Raw genomic sequence first — 27,787 nt, 5'->3', positions numbered from 1 at the left:
TTTTTCCAAAGGTGGTAGTGTACCTCGTAAACGTAGAGAAAGGGGTTTATTCTCGGATACCAACGGTTCTCATCAACAATTAGTTTAGTGCCATCGGAATCGCTAGAACTTTCCTCACTAAGTGTGACTGTGAAACGCCGACCTACTTCACTGGATATTATATACGTTGAGCTTGCGTCAACACGACACCACCGTGATAAGGTTTACTACCACCTGTTTGTTCTTCTAGTAGTTGGGCTAAGGAATCGGCCTGCAATTCCTCGTTGCAGTCTTTTGGTTCTTCCACAATGCTCGCTTGAATACGTGCACAGCCGGCTAGGGTGTTTGGCGATTAGTTAAATATACGTGGGGATATGCAGTTGATGTAGCAATAGTGCTAATGAAGCAGTTGGCGCCTTGCTGAAGTTGTGCCAACAGATGTTACACGATCCTTTTTTTTTATCGCCGGGCCGCCACAAATTTAGCTGCAGTAAAATCACAATTCTTCTTCCTTTTACTTCTTGTCGGAAAACTCATGGCAATTTTCGCTCGTTGTGGTTTCTCAATTTTTCAGACTTCTTCTTGCTTTGTCATGCCGGAAACTCATGGCAATTTTCGCTAGTGATCGCCGGTCTGTTTTTTTCTTTTTTTCAATACTTTTGTATCGCAACTTTCGCCCTATCGCCAGTCACTAGGTGTGTTCGCGCGAACACGCTCCCAAGTCAACCGTAACCGTAGACCATAACAGCAGACCGTAACAAACCTGCTTCGCTTCGAAGACCTGACGATGAAGCGAACAGAAAACCGGATCCTCTGTGGGAAGCCACTGCCATGGGCCTCCGATGCCAATCAACGTGGGGCACGACTCACCCCTGAGATAAGAGTCTCAAAGTCCTACTACGAAGCTAGCCGGGCAACATAGGTCAATCAAAAAAAAAAAAGGTTAAATCAAGTTGGGAATTAATTCTGTTTCCTAGTTTAAAAGGGCTTTGCGGCAATTAGACATATGTTATGGAGAACTCGTCGAAACTCCGAAAGATGATTTCTAGTAGCTATCGCCCCCACAGAAAGGCAAAACAAAAAAAAAAAGGTGTAGACATTTTGATATGGAGAACTCGTCCAAACTCCGAAAGGCTAGTGGTTATCGCCCCACAGAAGGCCAAAAAAAATTTGTGTAGTCAATGGGACGCTGGCATCCCATTCCCCGAAGGCACTCGGGCTACAAAAAAAGAAAAAAAAAACACAAACTCATTCATTCTTGTCCCTAGTGCTCCCCACCGCAACGCATAAGGGGGTCTTAAGGACCTGCCTCTGGGACTGGTTGGGGCCACTAGGGCCAATGTCCTACACACACAGGTTGGTCCCAACACACCCAGCCGCAACGCAGAGGCGGTCTCTGAGGACGCGCTAGTGGGACTGGCGGGGGGTGCTGAGGCCTCCCGTTCATTCACCCGGGACACCCCTCCTGCCTCCGCCGCAATGGGTGGAGCGGCTTCAATGCCCGCTCCCCAGACTGGTGGGACAGGAAGAGGTGCCACTTTGAATGCCAGCTCAACCCGTCACAATCCAGGTGGTATTCTGCGGTACCACCTGAGACGTGGCTGAGCTGGGGTCCTACCATTCGCTCACACACTCACACCAGACAACACAAATTCGGCAAAAAAAAAATTTAAAAAAAAACTATTAACTTTAAGCAAAAAAAATTCAAAACCCAGTTAGCGGACATATATGTACCTAGGCCGACTAACGGACAACATTCCGGCAACATAAAAACCCCACTTACAAAAAAAAAATTAAGTGCGTGCAGCACTGCCTCACTGGGTGAAATAAAAAAATCCGGATAACTGACGTTCAGTCTCGTGGCTCCTTCGGCCACTGCCCCCGATGATCAGCCCGGACAACCTGATCCGTCTAACCATCCCACCGCAACGTAGGTGACAGCTTCTGTGGCTGCTCACTCGGACTGGTGGGATGGTCAACTTCACAGGTTGACCCGACTGACCCCCGTGACCAGCGCCTCAGGCGCCACGTTGGGCGCCATCTGTTATGGCGCCCTCAGCAACTGTCAACGATGATCACTCCGGACAACTTGATCCATCCAACCATCCCACCGCAACGCAGGTGGCTGCTCCTGTGGCTGCTCACCTCGGACTAGTGGGATGGTCAACTTCACAAGTTGACCAGGAATGACCAACGCGGCAGCGCCTCGGGCACCATATACCGTTGGGCGCCATCTGTTATGGATTCGCATTTTCTATGGAGCAGTAAGGAAGGCGGTCGGCATGATGTGGTGGTGCACAGTGGCTAGTCATTGTCGGCTGGGGCGGGTCCTTTCCAACCTTACTGTTCCTGCGCCATAAACAGAAAAAAGTTCCTATCATGCCTATTCAATAACTCGGCTGTCAAAATCAAAAAAACCTGACAGAAGCGCAGAGACCGATTCAAAACGCTTATCAATTCAAAATAAAACGACATCCGGTCGACCCGGATGCCACGGACAGACCGTTAGACATTCAAACATTTAAAATTCAAAAAGAAATAACCGCAAAAAAAATTACCGAACCGGACATGACCGGTTACTACCCTAAAATCAAAAATCAAAAAAAAGAAACCGGCTGAAAAATAAAAATACAAATAAAAGGGCCGAATATAACTTGGGGGCGCCGCGGGTGTTGTTGCGACGCCCGGTGCATATACCCACCCTCAAAAACCATGGCCACCGACCCACCTATATTTCGGTGACCCCTTACTTGGTAACCCTAAGTGCCTTCTAAATGATTGCGATAGTCAGCATTCCCATTTTAAACTACAAAAGTTATTCAAAATTCATTATTAATATACTGTTGTTAAACCTTTTCTTTGAAAAATCATTGGATTATTAGCTAAATTTCTGATATAAACTATACTCTCTAACAACAAAGGTATTCAAATTAATTTGCTTATATTTTGTTAACAAAAAATATATATAAAGTTCTGTTTTGGTTATTATCATAAGGGGTTGCCCTTAAAGTACATTGTTACAATAATCACTTATTATCTGCTTTTTTTTTCCACTTACAAAAATTATTATGTTGTTATAGTAGAACTTATTTTTGAGTGTAACATAATACCAAATTGGTATAATGCTAATGCGCATAGTATAATGATAATAATACCTAATATGTACTAAGAAGAGTGTTTACAAAAGCAATAAAGATGAAATTGCGATAGCAATATGTATTACGTGCACGTATATAAGTGCACGTATGTAAGTTGTATGGAACATTTTTGTTTTGATATCTTTTGGTTTGTATAAACATCTAATTGGTCGCCATTAAAAAAATAAGTTTACATGTCATTGTCAACATTTTTTGCGAAGTCTGATGGATCAAAATTTATTTAAATTAGATTCAAAGGAATCTGCAAGAATACAACATGTACATATGTTAGAATATGCTTATATGCACATTTGGGTATTTATATTACAACGTTTAACGCGTTCAAAGACAATCAAAATTTTAAGGAGCGGCAAACTACTATCCGGATAGTACTATCCGAATATACGAATAAAAAATCCGAATAAATATTATTCGGATTACGAATACCTGGCGGATAAGTCCCACCCTAGTTCAAGATAAACATATGTTTTTGAAATTTGACGGCAAGTGCGGGCAGACCATCGATTATTTTGTGTAAATTGTAATCGACCACAGAGTCGCTCAGTAAATTGCACCTAATTTCGATGAAATTAAGAAGAATTCCTAATTTCATTTGACAGTTTTCACATGACGAAATTAGCTAATTTCGGCTGAAATTAATAATCTTAAGAAATCAACTTAATTTCGGTGCCGAAGACACATAGTATTAATCTGCAATAAATCGTCAAACTATTATTTATGCGTTTACATGTATCCCATCCCTAGGAACTAGATTACTTTCTATCAAATTTTCAAGCTTCCTTTTAGTTTTTGCTTCCATTAGAGATTACACTCTTGAAGTGGAACTTTTTCTGTGAAAAAAAAAAAATTCGCATCGCTAAAATTTGTCTATAATTACCATTGATCGAGGGGGAAAATTCTTTGGTAAATCTAATATATAAAATTCTTCTGTCACGGTTTTAGAGGCTGAACCGATTCTCATGAAATTTTGTGATCATATTGGGTAGGTCTGAGAATCGGCCAACGACTATCTTTTTTTCGCTACGTGTCTAGGGTCTTGAGATCAAAACTTGAACCCGGGTACCCCAGAATGTGTTTATACAATATGGATATCAAATGAAAGCTGTTGATGAGTGCTATAGTACAGGATAATTTTCATACAACAGGGAGGCTAGGGTCTCGAGATATAGCCCAAAACGTGGACCCGGGTACCCCTGGAATTTGTTTATACAATATGGATATCAAATGAAAGCTGTTGATGAGTGCTATAGTACAGGATAATTTTCATACAACTGGGAGGATAGGGTCTCGAGATATAGCCCAAAACGTGGACCCGGGTATCCCTAGAATGTGTTTATACAATATGGATATCAAATGAAAGCTGTTGATGAGTGCTATAGTACAGGATAATTTTCATACAACTGGGAGGATAGGGTCTCGAGATATAGCCCAAAACGTGGACCCGGGTACCCCTGGAATGTGTTTATACAATATGGATATCAAAAGAAAACTGTTGATAACTGCTATAGTACAGGATAATTTTCATACCCCTGGGTGACTAGGGTCTCGAGATATAGGGCAAAACGTGGACCCGGGTACCCCTAGAATGTGTTTATACAATATGGATATCAAAAGAAAGCTCTTGATGAGTGCTATAGTACAGGATAATTTTCATACAACTGGGAGGATAGGGTTCGAGATATAGGCCAAAACGTGGACTCGGGTACCCCTAGAATGTGTTTATACAATATAGATATCAAATGAAAGCTGTTGATAAGTGCTATAGTACAGGATAATTTTCATACAACTGGGAGGCTAGGGTCTCGAGATATAGCCCAAAACGTGGACCCGGGTACCCCTGGAATGTGTTTTTACAATATGGATATCAAATGAAAGCCGTTGATGAGTGCTATAGTACAGGATAATTTTCATACAACTGGGAGGATAGGGTCTCGAGATATAGCCCAAAACGTGGACCCGGGTACCCCTGGAATGTGTTTATACAATATGGATATCAAATGAAAGCTGTTGATGAGTGCTATAGTACAGGATAATTTTCATACAACTGGGAGGATAGGGTCTCGAGATATAGCCCAAAACGTGGACCCGGGTACCCTTAGAATGTGTTTATACAATATGGATATCAAATGAAAGCTGTCGATGAGTGCTATAGTACAGGATAATTTTCATACAACTGGGAGGATAGGGTCTCGAGATATAGCCCAAAACGTGGACCCGGGTATCCCTAGAATGTGTTTATACAATATGAATATCAAATGAAAGCTGTTGATGAGTGCTATAGTACAGGATAATTTTCATACAACTGGGAGGATAGGGTCTCGAGATATAGCCCAAAACGTGGACCCGAGTACCCCTGGAATGTGTTTACACAATATGGATATCAAATGAAAGCTGTTGATGAGTGCTATAGTACAGGATAATTTTCATACAACTGGGAGGATAGGATATCGAGATATAGCCCAAAACGTGGACCCGGGTACCCTTAGAATGTGTTTATACAATATGGATATCAAATGAAAGCTGTTGATGAGTGCTATAGTACAGGATAATTTTCATACAACTGGAAGGATAGGGTCTCGAGATATAGCCCAAAACGTGGACCCGGGTACCCCTAGAATATGTTTATACAATATGGATATCAAATGAAAACTGTTGATGAGTGCTATAGTACAGGATAATTTCCATACAACTGGAAGGATAGGGTCTCGAGATATAGCCCAAAACGTGGACCCGGGTACCCCTAGAATGTGTTTATACAATATGGATATCAAATGAAAATTGTTGATGAGTGCTATAGTACAGGATAATTTTCATACCCCTGGGTGACTACGGTCTCGAGATATAGGCCAAGACATGGACCCGGATACCCCTAGAATGTGTGTGTATTATGGATATCAAATGAAAGCTGTTGCTGAGAGCTCTAAAGTTCATTGTGGCAAAACTGATAAATATGCATTCGAAGCCGAAATAAAGACAAGAATTAATAATACCAACATACCTATTTACATACGTCCTATTCGATTTGCCTGAAATTTCGTATATAAATTTGCCTATACTAATATTTACGATGCTTTTTTCCGGGAAGTATACCAGAGACGGACTGGGACTGGGATTAGGACCAGGACTGGGACTGAGACTCGCTGTGGCACTGGAAAAAAATACATACCACCCTCTGGAACTGGCAATAAGAGATGAAGAAGAAGGAGAAAAACTTGAGAGAAGAGAAAAGATATAAGGAGACTGATAAAGAGATAGAATCAGACGAAGATGATAATGAAGCGAAATAGACGGAGGGAGGAGTGAATAAAGAGATTAGGAAAAAGTGTAGAGAGGTAGGGCACAGCTAGACGGAAAAAGCTTATTAAAATGTAAGCAGATAGGCCAAATTTAGGGCAGAACAACGTCTGCCGGGTCTGCTAATTTTATATAATTAACGATTAGGGGTTAAGTACGATAATGAAGATAATCTCGTTATATGTAAACTAGGTCTTAGTAATATTTGTGCGTGTTAATTTTGAGCAATATTTTGTATTTGTAAGTTGAAAAAATTTTAAAATATTTTTCAAATAAATCCGTTGTAGCTGGTGTTTTGAACGTTAATAATTTGCATCTATGTAGAAATACTTTGAGTATATACCAGTAACATTTCGGTGTTATATGTAATAATAATATTGGTCTACATTCTAAATTTCATAAATATTTGAGATAAAGCATTTCAGTAAAAATATTCCTTAAATTGGGCAGGAAAATTTTATAAACAGTACCAATAAACCAAATATTTCCACAATATTTTATGCTTAGAGCTTATCACCCTTTATATTTCACTATTCTTCATGGTTTAATTATACAAGGTGTTTAAGCGACTTAAACTATGACTTTTTTTCTTTCGTTTGTTTCATTAGCCATTGAGTGTGCTTGTAATTCTCAACTTGTTAGTGAAATATTCTAAAGACATAATTTAAATGTTTTATCCCAAAGCGGGGTTTTTCAAAGCAAAACAAGGTGGCTCATCCCGCAGCCAATACCTTGGAGCCCCAGTGCTCGCCCCCAATGAATAAATACAAGGTGTAATAGGGGTTTTTCAAAGCAAAACAAGGTGGCTCATCCCGCAGCCAATACTTTGGAGCCCCCAGTGCTCGCCCCAATGAATAAATACAAGGTGTAGTAGGGGTTTTTCAAAGCAAAACAAGGTGGCTCAACCCGCAGCCAATACCTTGGAGCCCCCAGTGCTCGCCCCCAATGAATAAATACAAGGTGTAACAGGTACATAGTGACCTCTCTCTAAGTAAAATAACATACAGTCCATTAAAATAATAATTTATAAAATAAAAAAGGATAATAAATTTAAAAAAGCTTGCTTGCAGTGGGCTTTGAACCCGCAACCCCAAACGTGTGAGTCGGGTACGTCATCCACTGTGCCATGACTCAAACGCCTACAATCGCATCAAATTACTCCCTTATAACTCGTATTAAACTGCTCGCCCTCAACTGCCCCACGCTTAGCTATGGTCCTACGAGCCGGATGACCGACTCCTATGGAATTACAACTAGACGACTAAGCCGTCTAGGGGGGGAGCATGTTTAAGCGACTTAAACTATGACTTTTTTTCTTTCGTTTGTTTCATTAGCCATTGAGTGTGCTTGTAATTCTCAACTTGTTAGTGAAATATTCTAAAGACATAATTTATATTTTTTATCCCAAAGCGGGGTTTTTCAAAGCAAACAAGGTGGCTCATCCCGCAGCCAATACCTTGGAGCCCCCAGTGCTCGCCCCCAGTGCTCGCCCCCAATGAATAAATACAAGGTGTAATAGGGGTTTTTCAAAGCAAAACAAGGTGGCTCTTTCCGCAGCCAATACTTTGGAGCCCCCAGTGCTCGCCCCCAATGAATAAATACAAGGTGTAATAGGGGTTTTTCAAAGCAAAACAAGGTGGCTCATCCCGCAGCCAATACCTTGGAGCCCCCAGTGCTCGCCCCCAATGAATAAATACAAGGTGTTATAGGGGTTTTTCAAAGCAAAACAAGGTGGCTCATCCCGCAGCCAATACCTTGGAGCCCCCCGTGCTCGCCTCCAATGAATAAATACAAGGTGTAATAGGGGTTTTTCAAAGCAAAACAAGGTGGCTCAGCCCGCAGCCAATACCTTGGAGCCCCCAGAGCTCGCCCCCAATGAATAAATACAAGGTGTAATAGGGGTTTTTCAAAGCAAAACAAGGTGGCTCATCCCGCAGCCAATACCTTGGAGCCCCCAGTGCTCGCCCCCAATGAATAAATACAAGGTGTAATAGGGGTTTTTCAAAGCAAAACAAGGTGGCTCGTCCCGCAGCCAAAACCTTGGAGCCCCCAGTGCTAGCCCCCAATGAATAAATACAAGGTGTAACAAGTACATAGTGACCTCTCTCTAAGTAAAATAACATACAGTCCAAATTACTCCCTTATAACTCGTATTAAACTGCTCGCCCTCAACTGCCCCACGCTTAGCTACAAGGTTACCCATCTAGCACAATGTCACCCTGTACTTTTCACCTTCCAAACTCCCACATTGCTCCTAAAAACTTAAAGTGTTACTTCTTTTTAAACTCCTGTCAGACTATTGAACAAAAATTTTAAAAACGTATTTAAAGTTTTACTTTTAGGAAAAAAGTACAAGTTGGGTACACTTATATAATTTTGATAGTTTATTTTGTTCTCATCCGTTAAAAAATAAAATATTTTTCTGCAAATCTGCGGTAAGTCACAAACTAAAATTAAATTTTTTAATAGTTTTAGTTGGTTTAAAGAAATTCACCTTTTGCAGGTGGAATTTACAATATAGATGAAGAAGAGAACTAGCGCAGTCTCAATCAAATGAACATCGGTAATAAGATGGATGACCTGCGAATGGCACGTGAACTCTCAGCACAGTGCGGTGTAGCGCTACAAGAGCTGCTCGCCAAAGATATTTTACATCGAGAAGAGCTCTTTGCGCAAGCCAACCGTCATATGGAATTGTCGTTTGCTCACCTCGAAAGTGCAGCGCAAGGGCCCTGAACTGGGACATACCAAACAAAAATTTCGGGAAAATTTTAGAATAGCACCCCACGATGTCGGGGTAAAACTTACTTACTTACTTAATTGGCGCTTAACCGTCTAAACGGTTATGGCCGTCCAACAAGGCGCGCCAGTCGCTCCTTCGCTCCGCCAACCGGCGCCAATTGGTCACATCAAGGGAGTTTAAATCGTTTTCCACCTGGTCCTTCCAACGGAGTGGGGGCCGCCCTCTACCTCTGCTTCCATAGGCGGGTTCCGATAGAAACACTTTCTTGGCCGGAGCATCATCTTTCATTCGCATAACATGGCCTAGCCAGCGCAGCCGCTGCGTTTTAATTCGCTGGACTATGTTGATGTCTGCGTATAGCTCGTACAGCTCATCATTAAATCTTCTTCGGTACTCGCCATCGCCAACGCGTAGAAGTCCATAAATCTTTCGAAGAACTTTTCTCTCGAACACTCCCAAAGCCGCTTCATCTGCTGTTGTCATGGTCCATGCTTCTGCCCCATATAGCAGGACGGGTACGATAAGTGACTTGTAGAGTATGATTTTCGTTCGCCGAGAGAGGACTTTACTTTTCAATTGCCTACCTAGTCCAAAGTAGCATTTATTGGCAAGATTGATTCTTCGCTGGATTTCAGTGCTGATGTTGTTGCTAGTGTTGATGCTGGTTCCCAAATAAACGAAGTATTTTACTATTTCGAAATTATGGCTGCCAACAGTAGCGTGGTTGCCAAGGCGCATATGCGCTGACTCTTTGCTCGATGACAGCAGGTACTTCGTTTTGTCCTCATTCACCATCAAACCCATCTTTACCGCTTCTTTTTCCAGCTTGGAGTAAGCAGAACTAACAGCGCGGGTGTTTAGGCCGATGATATCAATGTCATCAGCATATGCCAGTAATTGCACGCTTTTATAGTATATTGTTCCAGTGCGGTTAAGTTCTGCAGCTAGTATAATTTTCTCCAGCATCAAATTAAAGAAATCGCACGATAGGGGGTCACCCTGTCTGAAACCTCGTTTAGTTTCGAACGGCTCGGAGAGGTCCTTCCCAATTCTGACTGAGCTGATGGTGTTGCTCAACGTCATTTTGCACAGCCGTATAAGTTTTGCGGGGAAACCAAATTCAGACATAGCGGCATATAGGCAGCTCCTTTTCGTGCTGTCGAAGGCGGCTTTAAAGTCGACGAAGAGGTGATGTGTGTCGATTCTCTTTTCACGGGTTTTTTCCAAGATTTGGCGCATTGTGAAAATCTGGTCGATGGTAGATTTACCAGGTCTGAAGCCGCACTGATAAGGTCCAATCAGCCGGTTCACGGTGGGCTTCAATCTTTCGCACAATACACTTGAAAGAACCTTATATGCGATATTAAGAAGGCTGATTCCACGATAGTTGGTGCATTTTGCAGTATCCCCCTTCTTGTGGACTGGGCAAAGAACACTTAGATTCCAACCGTCGGGCATGCTTTCGTCCGCCCATATTTTGCTAAGATGCTGCTGCATGCGCCTTACCAACTCCTCGCCGCCGAACTTGAATAGCTCCGCAGGCAATCCATCAGCGCCCACGGCCTTGTTGTTTTTCAATCTGGTTATTGCTATTCTAACTTCGTCATAATCGGGCGGGGGACATATATTCCATCATCATCGATTGCGGGATCGGGTTCTTCATCTCTGCGCGGTGAATTGCTGCCTCCATTTAGGAGAGCAGAGAAGTGTTCCCTCCATAATCTAAGCACTCTCTGGACATCAGTTACAAGGTCGCCGTTTTCATTCCTACAGGAGTTTGCCCCGGTCTTAAAACCTTCCGTCTGTCGCCGTATTTTTTGGTAGAATTTCGGGCGTTATTCCTGGTGGCTAGCAGCTCAAGCTCCTCGCACTCACGCCTTTCTGCTTCTGCTTTTTTCTTCCTGAAAAGGCGTCTCGCTTCCCTTTTCAACTCACGATAGCGTTCACACACTCCTCTTGTTGCGCTCGCTTTTAACGTAGCCCTGTAGGCAGCGTCTTTTCTTTCGGTTGCAACGCGGCATTCTTCATCATACCAGTTGTTTTTTTGTGGCCGCCGGTAACCAATTTTTTCCTCGGCGGCAGTATGAAGTGCTTTGGAGATATGCTCCCACTGCTCCTGTATTCCTTCAGGATGAGTTGTGCCCTCAGAGAGCAGGTGTGAGAGTCGAGTTGCGAAATCATTGGCAGTCTGTTGTGATTGAAGCTTTTCGACGTCTAGCTTTCCTTGTGTTTTTTGTTCCTTGTTTTTAGCCGCGTTGAGGCGGGTGCGTATTTTGGCTGCAACGAGATAATGGTCCGAATCGATGTTAGGTCCTCGGATCGTTCGCACATCTAAAACACTGGAGGCATGCCGTCCGTCTATCACAACGTGATCGATCTGATTGCGAGTATTTCGACCAGGAGACAGCCATGTAGCTTGATGTATCTTTTTATGCATGAACCTCGTGCTTGATATGACCATGTTACGAGCACCGGCAAAGTCAATCAGCCTCAGTCCGTTAGGAGAAGTTTCATTGTGTAGGCTGAACTTTCCGACTGTAGGGCCAAAAACACCTTCTTTGCCCACCCTGGCGTTAAAGTCGCCAAGCACGACTATTATATCATGACGGGGGCAGCGCTCGTATGTGCGTTCTAATTGTTCATAAAAAGTGTCTTTCACCTCATTGTCTTTCTCCTCTGTCGGCGCATGGGCGCAGATGAATGATATATTAAAAAATTTTGCTTTTATTCAAATAGCAGCGAGACGCTCGTCCACAGGCGTGAACGCCAGCACTTGGCGACAAAGTCTCTCTCCCACCACGAATCCGACGCCGAAACTGCGCTTATTCGCATGGCCACTCCAATATATGTCACAATTTTTTATCTTCTTTCTTCCTTGCTTCGTCCAACGCATTTCTTGGATGGCGGTGATGTCAGATTTTGCTTTGACGAGTACATCAACCAGCCGGGCATCTGCACCAATCCCATTCAGGGAGCGGACGTTCCAGGTGCATGCCCTCAATTCATTGTCCTTCAAACGTTTGCCATGGTCGTCATCAATAGAGAGTGTATTTATTCGAGGCTTGTTGTTATATTTCATTGGAACATGGTTTTACGTGGCGGGTCCCAAGCCCAGCGCACAACCCGCTTAGCGGGGGTGAAAATATTACTTGGCACGTTTATATAGCGAGCCGCTTGCTCCAAGACAGACGCCCGCTTGCAGCCGCACCTAGAGGTGTACAGACGCTGCCGATGAAATCTCCCCCGGCTAGCCCTTAAACCGATTATGTCAGAGTGGCCTAGCCAGGTTGTCGCCTTCTTACATTAGCTCACCGCTAAACGGGTGTTTAGCGGCTACCCAGAGGATACTTGGCCGCAAAAAAAAGAAAAAAAGAATCGCTCTGGCCATTCCCAGGTGAATGGCGGTCAGAAGCTTTCCCCACTTTCGTGGACTTCTACACACGGTACGACTTTGTATCAAATGAAAGAGGGAGTTCTCCCGAGCACAAATATATGTATTTTAAAGTGCGCAAACTTATAATTTAAAAGTTATTTGTTGTTAAAGTTTGCAAATTTAGCAAATTTCTATAGCACTTTAAAGTACAATTAACATATCTTTCAAAACCTTAATCTACATACATATCTATATAAATTGGCAACGATAAACTTAAATTGCATTTTTGTATATTTCAATTTCATTTTTGCATTGTTTTTACTTATTATAAATGTTTTTATTAAATCAATCGCGCTTTTGTAGCAACATGCACATTTATATATATATATACTAGCCTTTACCCGCGGCCCTGTCCGCAAGAAGAAAATAAAATATATGTGCTATTCAGGTTAGCCTGCTTATCAAGCTATCTGTTGAAAAAATTTGTTCTGTCTAATGCATTTTATTTTTGGAATTTGAGTAAAAAAAGAACTAAATGAGTTGATAACCTGATAGGATCCCCAAATGATCCCAAAATTATCCAGAAAAATCCACGAAATTACACCGACACTATCGCGGACGGATCCTGAAAACCATCTAGAAATGCCACAGAAGGGTCTCCAAAAGTTCCCGGAATAGTCCCAAAAAACCCGAAATGACAACGACGCGATTCTGGACTTATCCAAAGAACCACAAAGAAATGATGCCTGAAGGGTACCAAAATGACCCCGAAATAGTCCCGCAAAAGTTCCAAATGACCCTGACGGGCTCCCGGACGGTTCTCAAAAACCACCCAGAAAATATCCAGGAAGGGTCCCTAGGGGATCCACGACGGATCGCGAAAACCATACAGAAATGATTCCGGAAGGGTCCCAAAATGATCCCGTATTAGTCCCGAAAAAGTCCTGAAATGACCCCGACGGGATCCCAGATTCCGAAAACTATCCAGAAATGATGCCGGAAAGGTCCTCAAATGATCCCCTAATACTCCCGAAATGACCCTGACGGGATCTCGAACGGACTCCTAAATGACCCTGAAGGAAAATACCCCAAATGATCCCGAAATAGTCCCGAAAAAGTTCCGAAATGACCCGAAGGGGTCCCGGACGGATCCCGAAAACCATCCAGAAATTATGGCGAAAGGGTCCCCAAATGATTCGACACCAGTCGATAAAAAGTCCTGAAATAACCCCGACGGGATGCCGGACGGATCCTCAAAACCATATAGAAATGATGCCGAAGGTACCCCAAATGATCCCGAAATAGTCCCGAAATGACCCTGGCAGGATCCCGTACGGATCCCGAAAACCATCCAGAAATGATGCCGAAAAGCTCCCCTAATTATCCCGTATTAGTCCCGAAAAAGTCCCGAAATGACCCCGACGGAATTCCTGACGGATCCCGAAAAGCATCCAGAAATAATGCCGAAAGGGTCCCCAATCATCCCGAGAAAAAGTCCTGAATTGACCCCGTAGGGATCCCGGATGGATCCCGAAAACTATCCAGAAATGATGCCGGAAGGTATCCCGAAATAGTCCCGAAATTACCCTGACGGGATCCCGGACGGATCCCTAAACCATCTAGAAATGGTGCCGGAAGGTACCTCAAATGATCCCGAAATAGTACCGAAATGACCCCGACGGGATACCGGACGGATCCCGAAAACCATCCAGAAATGATGCCGAAAGCGTCCCCAAATGATCCCGTATTAGTCGAGAAAAAGTCCCGAAATTACCCCGACGGGATCCCGGACGGACCAGAAAACCATCTAGAAATGAACTGGAAGGTACCCCAAATGATCCCGAAATAGTCCCGAAATGACCCTGATTGGATCCCGGACGGATCCCGAAAACCATCTAGCAATGATGCCGGAAGCTACCCCAAATGATCCCGTATTAGTCGAGAAAAAGTCCAGAAATGACCACGACGGGAACCCTGATGGATCCCGAAATCCATCTAGAAATGATGCCGGAAGGTACCTCAAATGAACCCGTATTAGTCGAGAAAAGTGATGAAAGTGATGCCGAAAAGGTCCTCAAATGATCACCTAATAGTCCCAAAATGACCCTGACGGCATCCCGGACAGATCCCGAAATCCATCCAGAAATGATCTTGGGAGGGTCCCAAAATTATCCCGAAATAGTCTGGGAAAAGTCCAGAAATTACCCTGACGGAACCCGGACGAATCCTGAAAACCAATCTTAAATGATGCCGAAAAAGTCCCGAAATGACCCTGATGGGACCCGGAAGGGATCCCGAAAACTAACCAGAAATGATGCCGGAAAGGTCCTCAAATGATCTCCCAATAGTTCCGAAAAGACCCTGATGGGATCCTGAACGAATCCCGACAACTATCCAGAAATGATACCGAAAGGGCCCGCAAATGATCCCGTATTAGTCGAGAAAAAGTCCCGAAATGACCCCGACGGGATGCCGGACGAATCCCAAAAACCATCCAGAAATGATGTCGGAAGGGACCCCAATGATCCCGAAAAAGTCCCGCAATTATTCCGACGGGAATCTGAACGGATACCGAAAACCATCCAGAAGTGATGCCGGAACGGTCCTCAAATGCTCACCTAATGGTCCCAAAATGATCCTGAGGGCATCCCGGACAAATCCCGAAATCCATCCAGAAATGATCTTGGGAAGGTCCCAAACTGATCCCGAAATAGTCTCGGAAAAGTCCAGAAATTACCCTGACGGGTTCCCGGACGAATCCTGAAAGCCATCCTTAAATGATCCCGAAAAAGCCCCGAAATGACCCTGACGGGATCCCGAAAAGTTTCCAAAAACTATCCAGAAATGATGCCGGAAAGGTCCTCAAATGATCCCCTAATAGTTCCGAAATGACCGTGACGGGATCCCGAACGGATCCCGACAACTATCCAGAAATTATGCCGAAAGGGTCCGCAAATGATCCCGTATTAGTCGAGAAAAAGTCCCGAAATGACCCCGGACGAATCCCAAAAAACATCCACAAATGATGCCGGTAGGTATCCCAAATGATCCCGAAATAATCCCGAAATGACCTCGTCGGCATCCCGGACGGATACCGAAAATTATCCAGAAATGATGCCGGAAAGGTCCACAAATGATCCACTAATAGTCCCGAAATTACCCTGATGGGATCCCGGACGGATCCCGAAAACCATCCAGAAATGATGCCGGAAGAGCCCCCAAATGATCCCGAAAAAGTCCCCAAATGACCCCGACGATATCCCGGACGGATCCCGAAAACCATCCAGAAATGATGCCGGAAGAGCCCGCAAATGATCCCGAAAAAGTCCCCAAATGACCCTGACGAGATCCCGCACGGATCCCGAAAACCATCCAGAAATGATGCCGGAAGAGCCCCAAATGATCCCGAAAAAGTCCCCAAATGACCCCGACATACTCCAGAAAAGGTTCCGAAATGGCTCCGAGGGAATCAACGACGGATCGCGAAAACCATACAGAAATGATTCCGGAAGGATCCCAAAATGATCCCGAAATAGTCCGGAAATGACCCAGATGGGATCCCGCACAGATCCAGAAATGATCCCGGAAGGGTCCAAAAACTATCCCGGAAAAGTAACAAAAAATCCCGAAATGGCTCCTACGGCATCCCGGACGGATCCAGAAATGATCTCGGAAGGGTCCCCAAATGATCACAAAATGGTCCCGAAATGACCCTGATGGATCCGGCAAACCATCAAGAAATTATGCCGGAAGGGTCCCCAAATGATCCCGAAATAAAACAGAAAAAGTCACGAAACGACCCCTAGAGGATCCCCAAATGATCCCGTATTAGCCCCGAAAGTCCCAAAATGACCCTGACGGGATCCCTAAAGGATTCCGAAAACAATACAGAAATGATGCCGGAAAGGTCCTCAAATGATCCCCTAATAGTCCCGAAATGACTGTGACGGGATCCCGACAACTATCCAGAAATGATGCCGAAAGGGTCCGCAAATGATCCCGTATTAGTCGAAAAAAAGTCCCGAAAGGACCACGACGGGATCCCGGACGAATCCCAAAAACCATCCAGAAATGATGCCGGTAGGTATCCCAAATGATCCCGAAATAGTCCCGAAATGACCTCGTCGGCATCCCGGACGGATCCCGAAAATTATCCAGAAATGATGCCGGAAAGGTTCCCAAATGATCCCCTAATAGTCCCGAAATTACCCTAATGGGATCCCGGACGGATCCCGAAAACCATCCAGAAATGATGCCGAAAGGGTTCCCAAATGATCCCGTATTAGTCGCGAAAAAGTCCCGAAATGACCCCGACGGGATCCCGGACGGATCCCGAAAACCATCCAGAAATGATGCCGAAAGGGTTCCCAAATGATCCCGTATTAGTCGCGAAAAAGTCCCGAAATGATCCCGACGGGATCCCGGACGGATCCCGAAAACCATCCAGAAATGATGCCGGATGAGCCCTAAAATGATCCCGAAAAAGTCCCCAAATGACCCCGACGAGATCCCGGACGGATCCCGAAAACCATCCAGAAATGATGCCGGAAGAGCCCCCAAATGATCCCGAAAAAGTCCCCAAATGACCTCGACGATATCCCGGACGGATCCCGAAAACCATCAAGAAATGATGCCGGAAGAGCCCCCAAATGATCCCGAAAAAGTCCCTATATGACCCCGACGAGATCCCGCACGGATCCCGAAAACCATCCAAAAATGATGCCGGAAGGGTCCCCAAATGATCGCGAAATAGTCCCGAAATGATTCCGGAGTAGTCCCGAAAATGTTCTAAAATAACCCCGACGGGATCCCGGACGGATCCCGTAAACTATACAGAAATGATCCCTGAAGGGTCCTAAAATGATCCCGAAATAGTCCCGAAAAAGTCCCGAAATTACCCCGGCGTAATCCCGGACCGATCCCGAAAACCATCCAGAAATGAACCCGGAAGGGTCTCGATATGACCCTTACAGGATTGCAAATAAGGTGAAGCTAATTATAAAACCATGTTAATAAGGCAGCAGGCGCATTGGAGCGAATAAAAAGTTAGATAGAAACATACAGGTAAAGCTAATAAAAGCGTGCTAATAAAAACAATTGATGGAGGGCGGATGGCGGGAGTAGAGGAGAGGACCACTGATCGTTCCTCCAAAATTGTCTAGATCTCGTTCTGTATGTACCAGATACCAAAAACTATTGATTTAGGAGAAAATTTAGATTGAGTTATAACAATTTATGGATTTTACACCAGAGGGGGGGTGATAAAGGGGGGCGGGCGGAGGGTGTCACTGCTTACTTTGTAAGCCCTCGACTTATTTGACCCCTTGAGTCTGTGATATTGGTGAAGGCCAGTATACGTAAAGTTATAATGTGTGAAAATTATGAAAAATAATTTCTCGAAGGGGTCATGGGACCTCCCACCCCTCTTTCCATGTTCGAAAAAAATTTCGCTAGTAGACTACTGTCTGTGTCCCAAATTTCATCAAAATCCGTGTAGCCATTCTGGCGTGATTCAGTCGCAAAGACGAAAAAATATAATAATTAAATTATAACTGTTCCTAGGGGGCGGGGACCACGCCCCTTTTGAAAAATATATAGCTAGTAGATCCTTCTAGACTATTGGCTATATGTGTGCAAAATTTCATCCAAATCGGTCCAGCCGTTCTTGCGTTATTGCGTCACAAAGACAAACGTCTGGACAAACATCCAAACATCCAAACATCCAAACATCTTAACATCCAAACTTTCCCATTTATAATATACTAGCCTTTACCCGCGGCCCCGTCCGCAAGGAGAAAATAAAATATATGTGCTATTCACGTTAGCCTGCTTATCAAGTTGTCTGTTTAAAAATTTTTTCTGTCAATGTATTTTATTTTTTAATACAGTAAAAAAAAAGATCTAACTGAGCTGATGGGCACGCTTACATGAATAGTACAATACACTTTTTTCGAATTAAAAAAAATACATTTTGTTTCTAAGTTAAATTAATTGATATGACAGGGGTGAAAGAATTACTACTCATAGAACAAAGGAGTGAAACTACAATTAGCTAACACCAAAAAGAAGTTTTTAAATAAAAGCAGTGTTGCTTTTTCGGGTATTTAGTTGGTTAAAATATTACAAAAATTTTAATTATAGTTGTAATAGTTCGTTACAGGATTCATTTAAAAATAGAACGAAAAAGCTGTGATATATTAAAGATAAAACATACCGAATTTTAATTACGAATAATTTGCCGTAAATCCACGGCCATGTGTGCTGAATTACCGGTTTCGAAGAGACCTAAAATGATCCCGGAAGTGTCCCTAAATGACACCAAATAGTCACGAAATGATGCCGACGGGATCCTGGACAAATCTCGAAAACTATCTAGAAATGATGCCGGAAGGGTCCCAAAATAATCCCGTAGTCACGAAAAGTCCCGAAATGACCCTGACGGGATCCCGGACGGATCCCGAAAACCATCCAGATTTGATTCCTGAACGGTCCGCAAATGATCCCGATATAGTCCGAAAAAGTCCCGAAAAAACTCTGACGGGATCCCGGACAAATCCCGAAAATCGCCCAGAAATTATCCCGGAGGAGTCCCAAAATGATTCCGAAATAGTAGTCACGAAAAAGGCCCGAAATGACCCTGACGGGATCCCGAAAACCATCCAGAAATGACTCTGGAGGGATCCCCAAATGATCCCGGAAAAGTCCACAAACCATCCAGAATTGATCTCTGAAGGTTCCGCAAATGATCCCGAAATAGTCCCGAAAGTCACGAAAAACTCAGACCCATCCCGAAAATCATGAAGAAATTATCCTGGAAGGGTCCCAAAATTACCCCGAAATAACTCCGACGGGATCCCGGACAGATCCCGAAAATCATCCAGAACTGAGCTCTGAAACGTCCGCAAATAATCCAGAAATAGTCCGGAAAAAGTCCCGAAAAAACTCCGTCGGGATCCCGGACAGATCCCGAAAATCACCCAGAAATTATGCCGGAGGGGTCCCAAAATGATTCCGAAATAGTCCCGAAAAAGTCCCGAAATGACCTTGAGGGGATCCCAGACCGATGCCGAAAACCATCAAGAATTGATCTCTAAAGGGTCCGCAATTTATCCCAGATAAAGTCGCGAAAAAACTACGAAGGGATCCCGAACAGATCCAAAAAATCATAGAGAAATTATCCCGGAAGGGTCCCAAAATGATCCCGAAATAGTCCCGAAAAGGCGCAAAATAACCCTGACGGGAACCCGGACGGATCCCGAAAACCACCCTGAAATGATCTTTAAGGGCAACTGTCCCCGAAATAGTCGTGAAAAAGTCCCGAAATTACCCCGACGGGATCCCTAAAACCATCCAGAAATTATCCCTGAAGGATCCCCAAATGATCCAAGAACAGTCTCGAAATTCCCTGACATTTTCCCGAAAAAGTAAAAAAATAAACCCGACGGGATCTCGGACGGATCCCGAAAACGATCCAGAAATGATGCCGGAAGGGACCCCAAATGATCCCGAAAAATTCCCGAAATTCCCCCAATGGGATCCCGGACGGATCCCCAAAAGTATACAGAAATGATGCTGGAAGGTGAAATGATCCCCTTAAAGAAAGATGAAAAACGAAATGATCCCTTTATAGTTCCGAAATGATCCTGACGAGATTCCCGACGGATCCCGGAAACTATCCAGAAATGATGCCGGAAAGGTTCCCAAGTTATCCCCAAATAGTCCCGAAATTACCCTGACGGTATCCCGGACGGATCACGAAAACCATCCGGAAATGATGGCGAAAGGGTCCCCAAATGATCCCTCATTAGTCGCGGGTTCCGAAATGACCCTGACGGGATCCCCGAAGGATCCCGGAAACTATCCAGAAATGATGCCGGAAAGGTTCCCAAGTTATTCCCAAATAGTCCCGAAATTACCCTGACGGTATCCCGGACGGATACCGAAAACCATCTAGAAAAGTGGCCGGAAGATACCCCAAATGATCCCGAAAAAGTCCTGAAATTATCCAGACGGCATCCCCTACAGATCCCGAAAATGATCCAGAAATGATGAAGGTAGGTGCCCAAATGATCCCGAAATAGTCCCGAAATGATCCCGACGGGATCCCGGACGGATCTCGTAAACCATCCAGAAATGATGCCGGAAGAGACCCCAAATGATCCCGCAAAAGCCCCAAAATGACCCCGACAGGATCCCGGACGGATCTCGTAAACCATCCAGAAATGATGCCGGTAGGTACCCCAAATGGTCCCGATATGACCCCGTCGGGATCCCGAACGGATCCCTAAAACTATCCAGAAATGATGCCGAAAGGGTCCCCAAATGATCCTGTATTAGTCGAGAAAAAGTTCCGAAATGACTCCGACGGGATCCCGGACGGATCCCGAAAACCATCTAGAAATGATGCCGGAAGAGACCCCAAATGATCCCGCAAAAGTCCCAAAATGACCCCGACAGGGTCCCGGACGGATCCCGAAAACCATCCAGAAATGATGCCGGAAAGGTCCCCAAATAACCCCCTAATAGTCCCGAAATTACGCCGACGGAATCCCGGACGGATCCGGAAACCATCCAGAAATGATGCTGGAAGAGACCCCAAATGATCCCGCAAAAATCCCAAAATGACCCCGACAGGGTCCCGGACGGATCCCGTAAACCATCCAGAAATGATGCCGGAGGAGACCCCAAATGATCCTGCAAAAGTCCCAAAATGACCCCAAAAAGATCCCGGACGGATCCCGTAAACCATCCAGAAATGATGCCGGAAGAGACCCCAAATGATCCCGCAAAAGTCCCAAAATGACCCCGACAGGGTCCCGGACGGATCCCGAAAACCATCCAGAAATGATGCCGGAAGAGACCCCAAATGATCCCGCAAAAGTCCCAAAATGACCCCGACAGGATCCCGGACGGATCCCGTAAACCATCCAGAAATGATGCCGGAGGAGACCCCAAATGATCCCGCTAAAGTCCCAAAATGACCCCGACAGGGTCCCGGACGGATCCCGTAAACCATCCAGAAATGATGCCGGAAGAGACCCCAAATGATCCCACAAAAGTCCCAAAATGACCCCGACAGGATCCCGGACGGATCCCGTAAACCATCCAGAAATGATGCCGGAAGAGACCCCAAATGATCCCGCAAAAGTCCCAAAATGACCCCGACAGGATCCCGCACGGAGCCCGTAAACCATCCAGAAATGATGCCGGAAGAGACCCCAAATGATCCCGCAAAAGTCCCAAAATGACCCCGACAGGATCCCGGACGGATCCCGTAAACCATCCAGAAATGATGCCGGAGGAGACCCCAAATGATCCCGCAAAAGTCTCAAAATGACCCAGACAGGATCCCGGACGGATCCCGAAAACCATCCAGAAATGATGCTGGAAGAGACCCCAAATGATCCCGCAAAAATCCCAAAATGACCCCGACAGGATCCCGGACGGATCCCGTAAACCATCCAGAAGTGATGCCGGAAGAGACCCCAAATGATCTCGCAAAAGTCCCAAAATGGCGCCGACGGGATCCCGGACGGATCCCGTAAACCATCCAGAAATGATGCCGAAAGGTTCCCCAAATGATCCTGTATTAGTCGAGAAAAAGTTCCGAAATGACCCCGAAGGGATCCCGGACGGATCCCGAAAACTATACAGAAATGATCCCGGAAGGGTCCCAAAATGATCCCGAAATAGTCCCGAAAAAGTCCCGAAATTACCCCGGCGTAATCCCGGACCGATCCCGAAAACCATCCAGAAATGATCCCGGAGGGTCTCGATATGACCCTTACAGGATTACAAATAAGGTGAAGCTAATTATAAAACCATGTTAATAAGGCAGCAGGCGCATTGGAGCGAATAAAAAGTTACATAGAAACATACAGGTAAAGCTAATAAAAGCGTGCTAATAAAAACAATTGATGGAGGGCGGATGGCGGGAGTAGAGGAGAGGACCACTGATCGTTCCTCCAAAATTGTCTAGATCTCGTTCTGTATGTACCAGATACTAAAAACTATTGATTTAGGAGAAAATTTATATTGAGTTATAACAATTTTTAGATTTTACACCAGAGGGGGAGATAAAGGAAGGGGGGGCGGGCGGAGGGTGTCACTGCTTACTTTGTAAGCCCTCGACTTATTTGACCCCTTGAGTCTGTGATATTGGTGAAGGCCAGTATACGTAAAGTTATAATGTGTAAAAATTATTGAAAAATAATTTCTCGAAGGGGTCGTGGGACCCCCACCCCTCTTTCCATGTTGGAAAAAAATTTCGCTAGTAGACTACTGTCTGTGTCCCAAATTTCATCAAAATCCGTGTAGCCATTCTGGCGTGATTCAGTCGCAAAGACGAAAAAATATAATAATTAAATTATAACTGTTCCTAGGGGGCGGGGACCACGCCCCTTTTCAAAAATATATAGTTAGTAGATCCTTCTAAACTATTGGCTATATGTGTGCAAAATTTCATCCAAATCGGTCCAGCCGTTGTTGCGTGATTGAGTCACAAAGACAAACGTCTGGACAAACATCCAAACATCCAAACATCCAAACATCTTCACATCCAAACTTTGCCATTTATAATATATATTAGATATTAGATTAGATATTAGATATTTTATTGATGACATTACAAAGCTGTGCTGCCACATAAACAAAAAAAAAAACAAATATAAATATTACCTTACCACCTTTCAGTTAATAAAGAAAAATGAAAATATATATTTTTGCTACTCATTTTGAGAAGTTGAAACACAATTTCGCGTAGGCGGCCTTTGGCCGCGCTTATAAAAAATAACCCTGGTAGTACAACCTTCTGCACACATCCGGACTTGGCATGGCGTAGCCCAGGGTTATTTTTTATAAGCGCGGCCGAAGGCCGCCTATGCAGAAAGGTGTTCTACGCAGAATTACTGTGCATGGCGCAGCCGGTGTTGGATTGGCTAACATAACAATAAACATAAGAGTTATAAGGTAATATCACGTTCAAATATCGTTCACGAATGCAAAAAAGAGCTTTTTCAAATTTTTGGTAAATAAAGAGTAGAAAGGTTAGAGATATATGTATATACATCAGATGAAAGGTATTTTTATAAGTTATTTTTCGATTCTGCACTTGTTCCGTTTTTTAGATGTGGCAGCACAGATTTGTAATGTCATACACTATATATATATATATACGTATATATATATATACGTATATAATATATATACGTATACACATATAAAAGTTGTATAGAAATTTGCAAACTTTAACAACAAATAACTTTTAAATTATAAGTTTGCGCACTTTAAGATATATATATTTGTGATCGGGAGAGCTCCCTCTTTCATTTGATATCAAGTTAAACCCCGAACTCGGGGGGTGCTATACTAAATCGCTGCCAAAATTTCGTCCCGCTCACACGCAAGAATTAGAAGAATGCGAGAAAGAACTGGAAGAGTTATTTCAACAATATTTCAAACGCCTGCATTGTTGCGATGCATTGAAGGTGCAATATGAAGCGCATATGAATTGCAGCACACCTACGACATCGCCACTACTATATAAGCCACAGTAGTCGTCGATGCCCTTCATGCCGGAAGGTCTCATAGAATATGATGATGGTGGTGGTTGATGGTAGCGGTGAGTTAAGACATGGAAATTTTGGTTGGGATGCTGAGATTCCCGACATATGTGATGAGGATTTAATGTTAAAAAATAGAAGATCGTATGGTGGTTCTATGGAAGAGGTTGCGGGAAGGCTTACGACCAGGCACAGTGACTTCACGTAGTGGACGGCCATTAACAGGTCGGACGTGGCGACCGACAATGGGCGCAAAAGCAGAACGCGATGCTGCCAATGAAAGCGAAGTGAATTCCGCTGGTGTTTCCAAGGGTGGCATGTTGAGCAATCGTTTTGGCATGGGAGATGAGGATGATAGCTCATTTGGCAGTTCTGACAGTGAAATGGATATGGATGGATTGCTAGGCATAGGGTGTAGAACAGCAGGTGGCGATCATTTAACTAATTTGAACTTAGAGTTTGTAGAGAAGGTATTAAAGGTGGTTTTTCTCGAGATACTTTGACTACAACTCTGTGTTTTATTTTACTTGTCACATATATATTCATGTTTAGCGGACAATTTCCAGGTTTCAATAAAACAAACAGACTGTAACATATGTACGTACATATGTATGATGATAGAACAATAAATAAGGATGACAAAATATTTGAAACAGTTCATACAGTACGAGGGCCGTGCTTTAATATCCCCGCCTCCGTGAATCAACCAGATTCACCACAATTTATGTCAAGGACGGCCAGATTCGACGCCGCTCTACGTTTTACGCCACCAGAAGTTCTAACGTCCAGGGTAAATGCGTTCTATTTTACCGCGACACCAGTCGCGTCTAGGCACGTTCGGGTCGCAAATGAAGACAAGGTCCCCTTCCTGCAACTTCTTTGCTCGTTGGCACCACTTCACCCTACGCGTCAACGTGGGGAGGTATTCGTTAATCCAACTCTTCCAGAAGTGATCTCTCTACTGCCTGGCAGTTCTCCACTGTTGGCGTAGACCAAATACCCTTTCGATGACGTCGCCCACAGCTGGCGTTTGTGCGTTATTAGATTCGGCTAGGATAAAGTCATTGGGTGTGAGTGGTTGTTCTTGATTCACGTCTACAGGTAAATGAGTGAGAGGCCTTGAGTTGACTATATTTTCTGCTTCAATTAAAAGGCAGTTGAGGGTGTTTTCCCGTGGTGCTACCTCTTTCAAAGTGTGCCGTAGGACAAGCTTAATACATTGCACCAACCTTTCCCAAGCACCCCCCTCTGCTGGATTAAATGGCGAATTAAACACCCAGTCAACTCCTCGTCGAGACAACTCATCTTGCACGCGAGTACAATCAAAAACTTCGCTAAATCTCTTGGCCTCTTTGTCAGCACCCACAAAATTTTTCCCGTTATCCGAACGCAAGCGTATAGGTACACCGCGACGGTTTACAAAATTTCGAATTGCAATGATACAGGAATCGGTGCTCAAATCGTGGGCCAACTCCAAATTAACCGCTCTCACAGTCAAACATGTGAAGAGTGCCACCCACCTCTTCTCCGTGCTGCGTCGTACAGTTACAGTTACCGGGCCGAAATAGTCCAGTCCTGTATAGCTAAATGGCCGGATATATGGTGTAAGCCTGTCAGGAGGCAGTGGTCCCATCAAAGGTGCCTTCGGCTGTGCTCTACTTATACGACAGACTAAACATCGTGCTATTACACCACGTAACAAATTTCTCAGCCGTGGAATCCAGTAAGTTCAAAGAATTTCACATATGGTAGCTTCTGTATTTTGGTGATGCATGATACAGTGATAGTGCGTTACAACAAGCTTTGTGAATGCGTGTCTCGGCGGCAATATAATAGGGCGTCTAGAACTTATGGGCAGCCAACTGGCAGCGTCAATACGACCTTCTACACGGAGCACCTTTTCTTCATCAATGTACGACGAGAGATGGACGAGCTCGCTATTATGGGCGATGTTCTGTCCACTTTCGATTTGCTGGATTTCCGTGGAGAACGTCTCACGTTGTACAAGTCGACATAGTAAGCGTTTTGCTAATTCAGTTTCTCTAGCGGACATACCATGACATTCATTTGCTTGTGTTTGGCGGCGGCAAATGGCAATAAAACGCAATACCCAGGCGGCGGTTCTGACCAGTTTCCTGAAGGTAGAAAAACGTTTAAATTCAAAGAGATTAGTGTCAATAATTACCAAAACATATTTAGATCGGAGCTCTTCATCAGGATCTGCATTCTCGCAAGATTCACCAGTAGGCCAAGAAAGATGCGATGCTTTGAGAAATGGTGGGCCGGCTAACCAGGGCGTTGTCGAATCGAGTCGCACCTGATTATTTGTACGTGTGGCTACATCTGCAACGTTAAGATCAGTAGGAATCCACCTCCAATTTGTTGTTGTTGTTGTTGCCAATATTTCTGCAACCCTGTGTTGCACGAATGGCTTATATCGACGGTGCTCGCTATTGATCCACCTTAAAACCGTCATTGAGTCGCTCCACAAATAGCAGTTTTCACTGTCTATCGGATGATCTTCACGCACACAGTTAAGTAGGCGAGTTCCTAACACAGCCGCCTGTAGTTCCAGTCGCGGCACAGTTAGTGGCTTTATCGGGGCGCATTTGGACTTGGCGCATATGAAAGATACTTCTATTTCTCCGCTCGAACTTACCGATCTGAAGAAGGCTACAGGTGCAAAGGCCTCCTCACTTGCATCTACAAATATGTGAAGCTGCAGCATTCGCGGAGTGCCACATCGAAAATAAAAACGGGGCATGGTGTACTCACTGACCGCAGCCAACTGGTTTCGCCACTTTACCCACGCGCCGTTGATGTCATTTGGCAGTGACTCATCCCATCGCATATTTCTTTTCCATACCTCTCGCATTATTAGTTTGGCGCTAACAATAAAATGAGCTAGAAAACCTAAGGGGTCGAAAATAGACATAACGACACTTAATAGCTCACGCTTAGTGGGGCATCTTGATCCGCTTATGACCGCGGGATCGACGTTATTAAATTTTAACTGAAACCCAAAGCAGTCGGTTGATGGTTTCCAAAATAGACCTAAAACCCTTTCAGTCAAAATGCCTTTTTTTGGCCCATTAGGCGTGTGCACTCGTTACCACCTAGCATGTTAACTACCCTTTGTGAGTTCGATGAGAAATTTCTAAGCTCGAAACCAGCTTTCAAATGGATTTCCCGTACTTTCTCTGAGATCGTGATTGCTTCTTGCTCCGTTGCGAAGCTGTCCACAAAGTCGTCTACGTAGTGATGATTTAAAATAGCATCTACAGCTCGGGATGTAATTTCGTCGGTATTTCCATATTCCATTGCGTTGATGGTTTTAACATAATTTGCAGAGCATGGTGAGCAAACGGCACCAAACGTCATCACTCGCATTTCATAAACTTCAGGCTGTTTGTGGAGCTACCATTGCGCCACAGGAATCGCTGCGCACATCTGTCGTCTGGTTGCACTAGCACTTGGTGAAACATTTCTCTTATGTCACCACATACTGCATAGGCACCTTTGCGAAAATGAAAGAGTATCGAGGGCAATGCTTTGTACTCCTGCGGTCCCTTCAGTAGGCACGAGTTAAGAGAGACACCTTCAACCTGAGCCGCGGCATCGAAGACTAAGCGTAATTTGCCTGGCTTATTGGGATTTCTGACGGCGAAGTGAGGTAATT

The 27,787-nt window shown here is 44.3% G+C and overlaps 1 pseudogene; it reads left to right on the top strand.

The window, feature by feature from the left end:
* Positions 1–9,002: 9,002 nt before the first annotated feature.
* Positions 9,003–24,611, top strand: LOC137248699 (uncharacterized; annotated as a pseudogene).
* The last annotated feature ends 3,176 nt before the right edge of the window (positions 24,612–27,787 follow it).

The sequence above is a fragment of the Eurosta solidaginis genome, chromosome 4 (genome assembly GCF_040869045.1).
Source record: "Eurosta solidaginis isolate ZX-2024a chromosome 4, ASM4086904v1, whole genome shotgun sequence".
In the NCBI taxonomy this organism is placed as follows: domain Eukaryota; kingdom Metazoa; phylum Arthropoda; class Insecta; order Diptera; family Tephritidae; genus Eurosta; species Eurosta solidaginis.
Note: the sequence above shows the minus strand (reverse complement) of the source record. Positions and strands in the feature narration are given on the sequence as shown.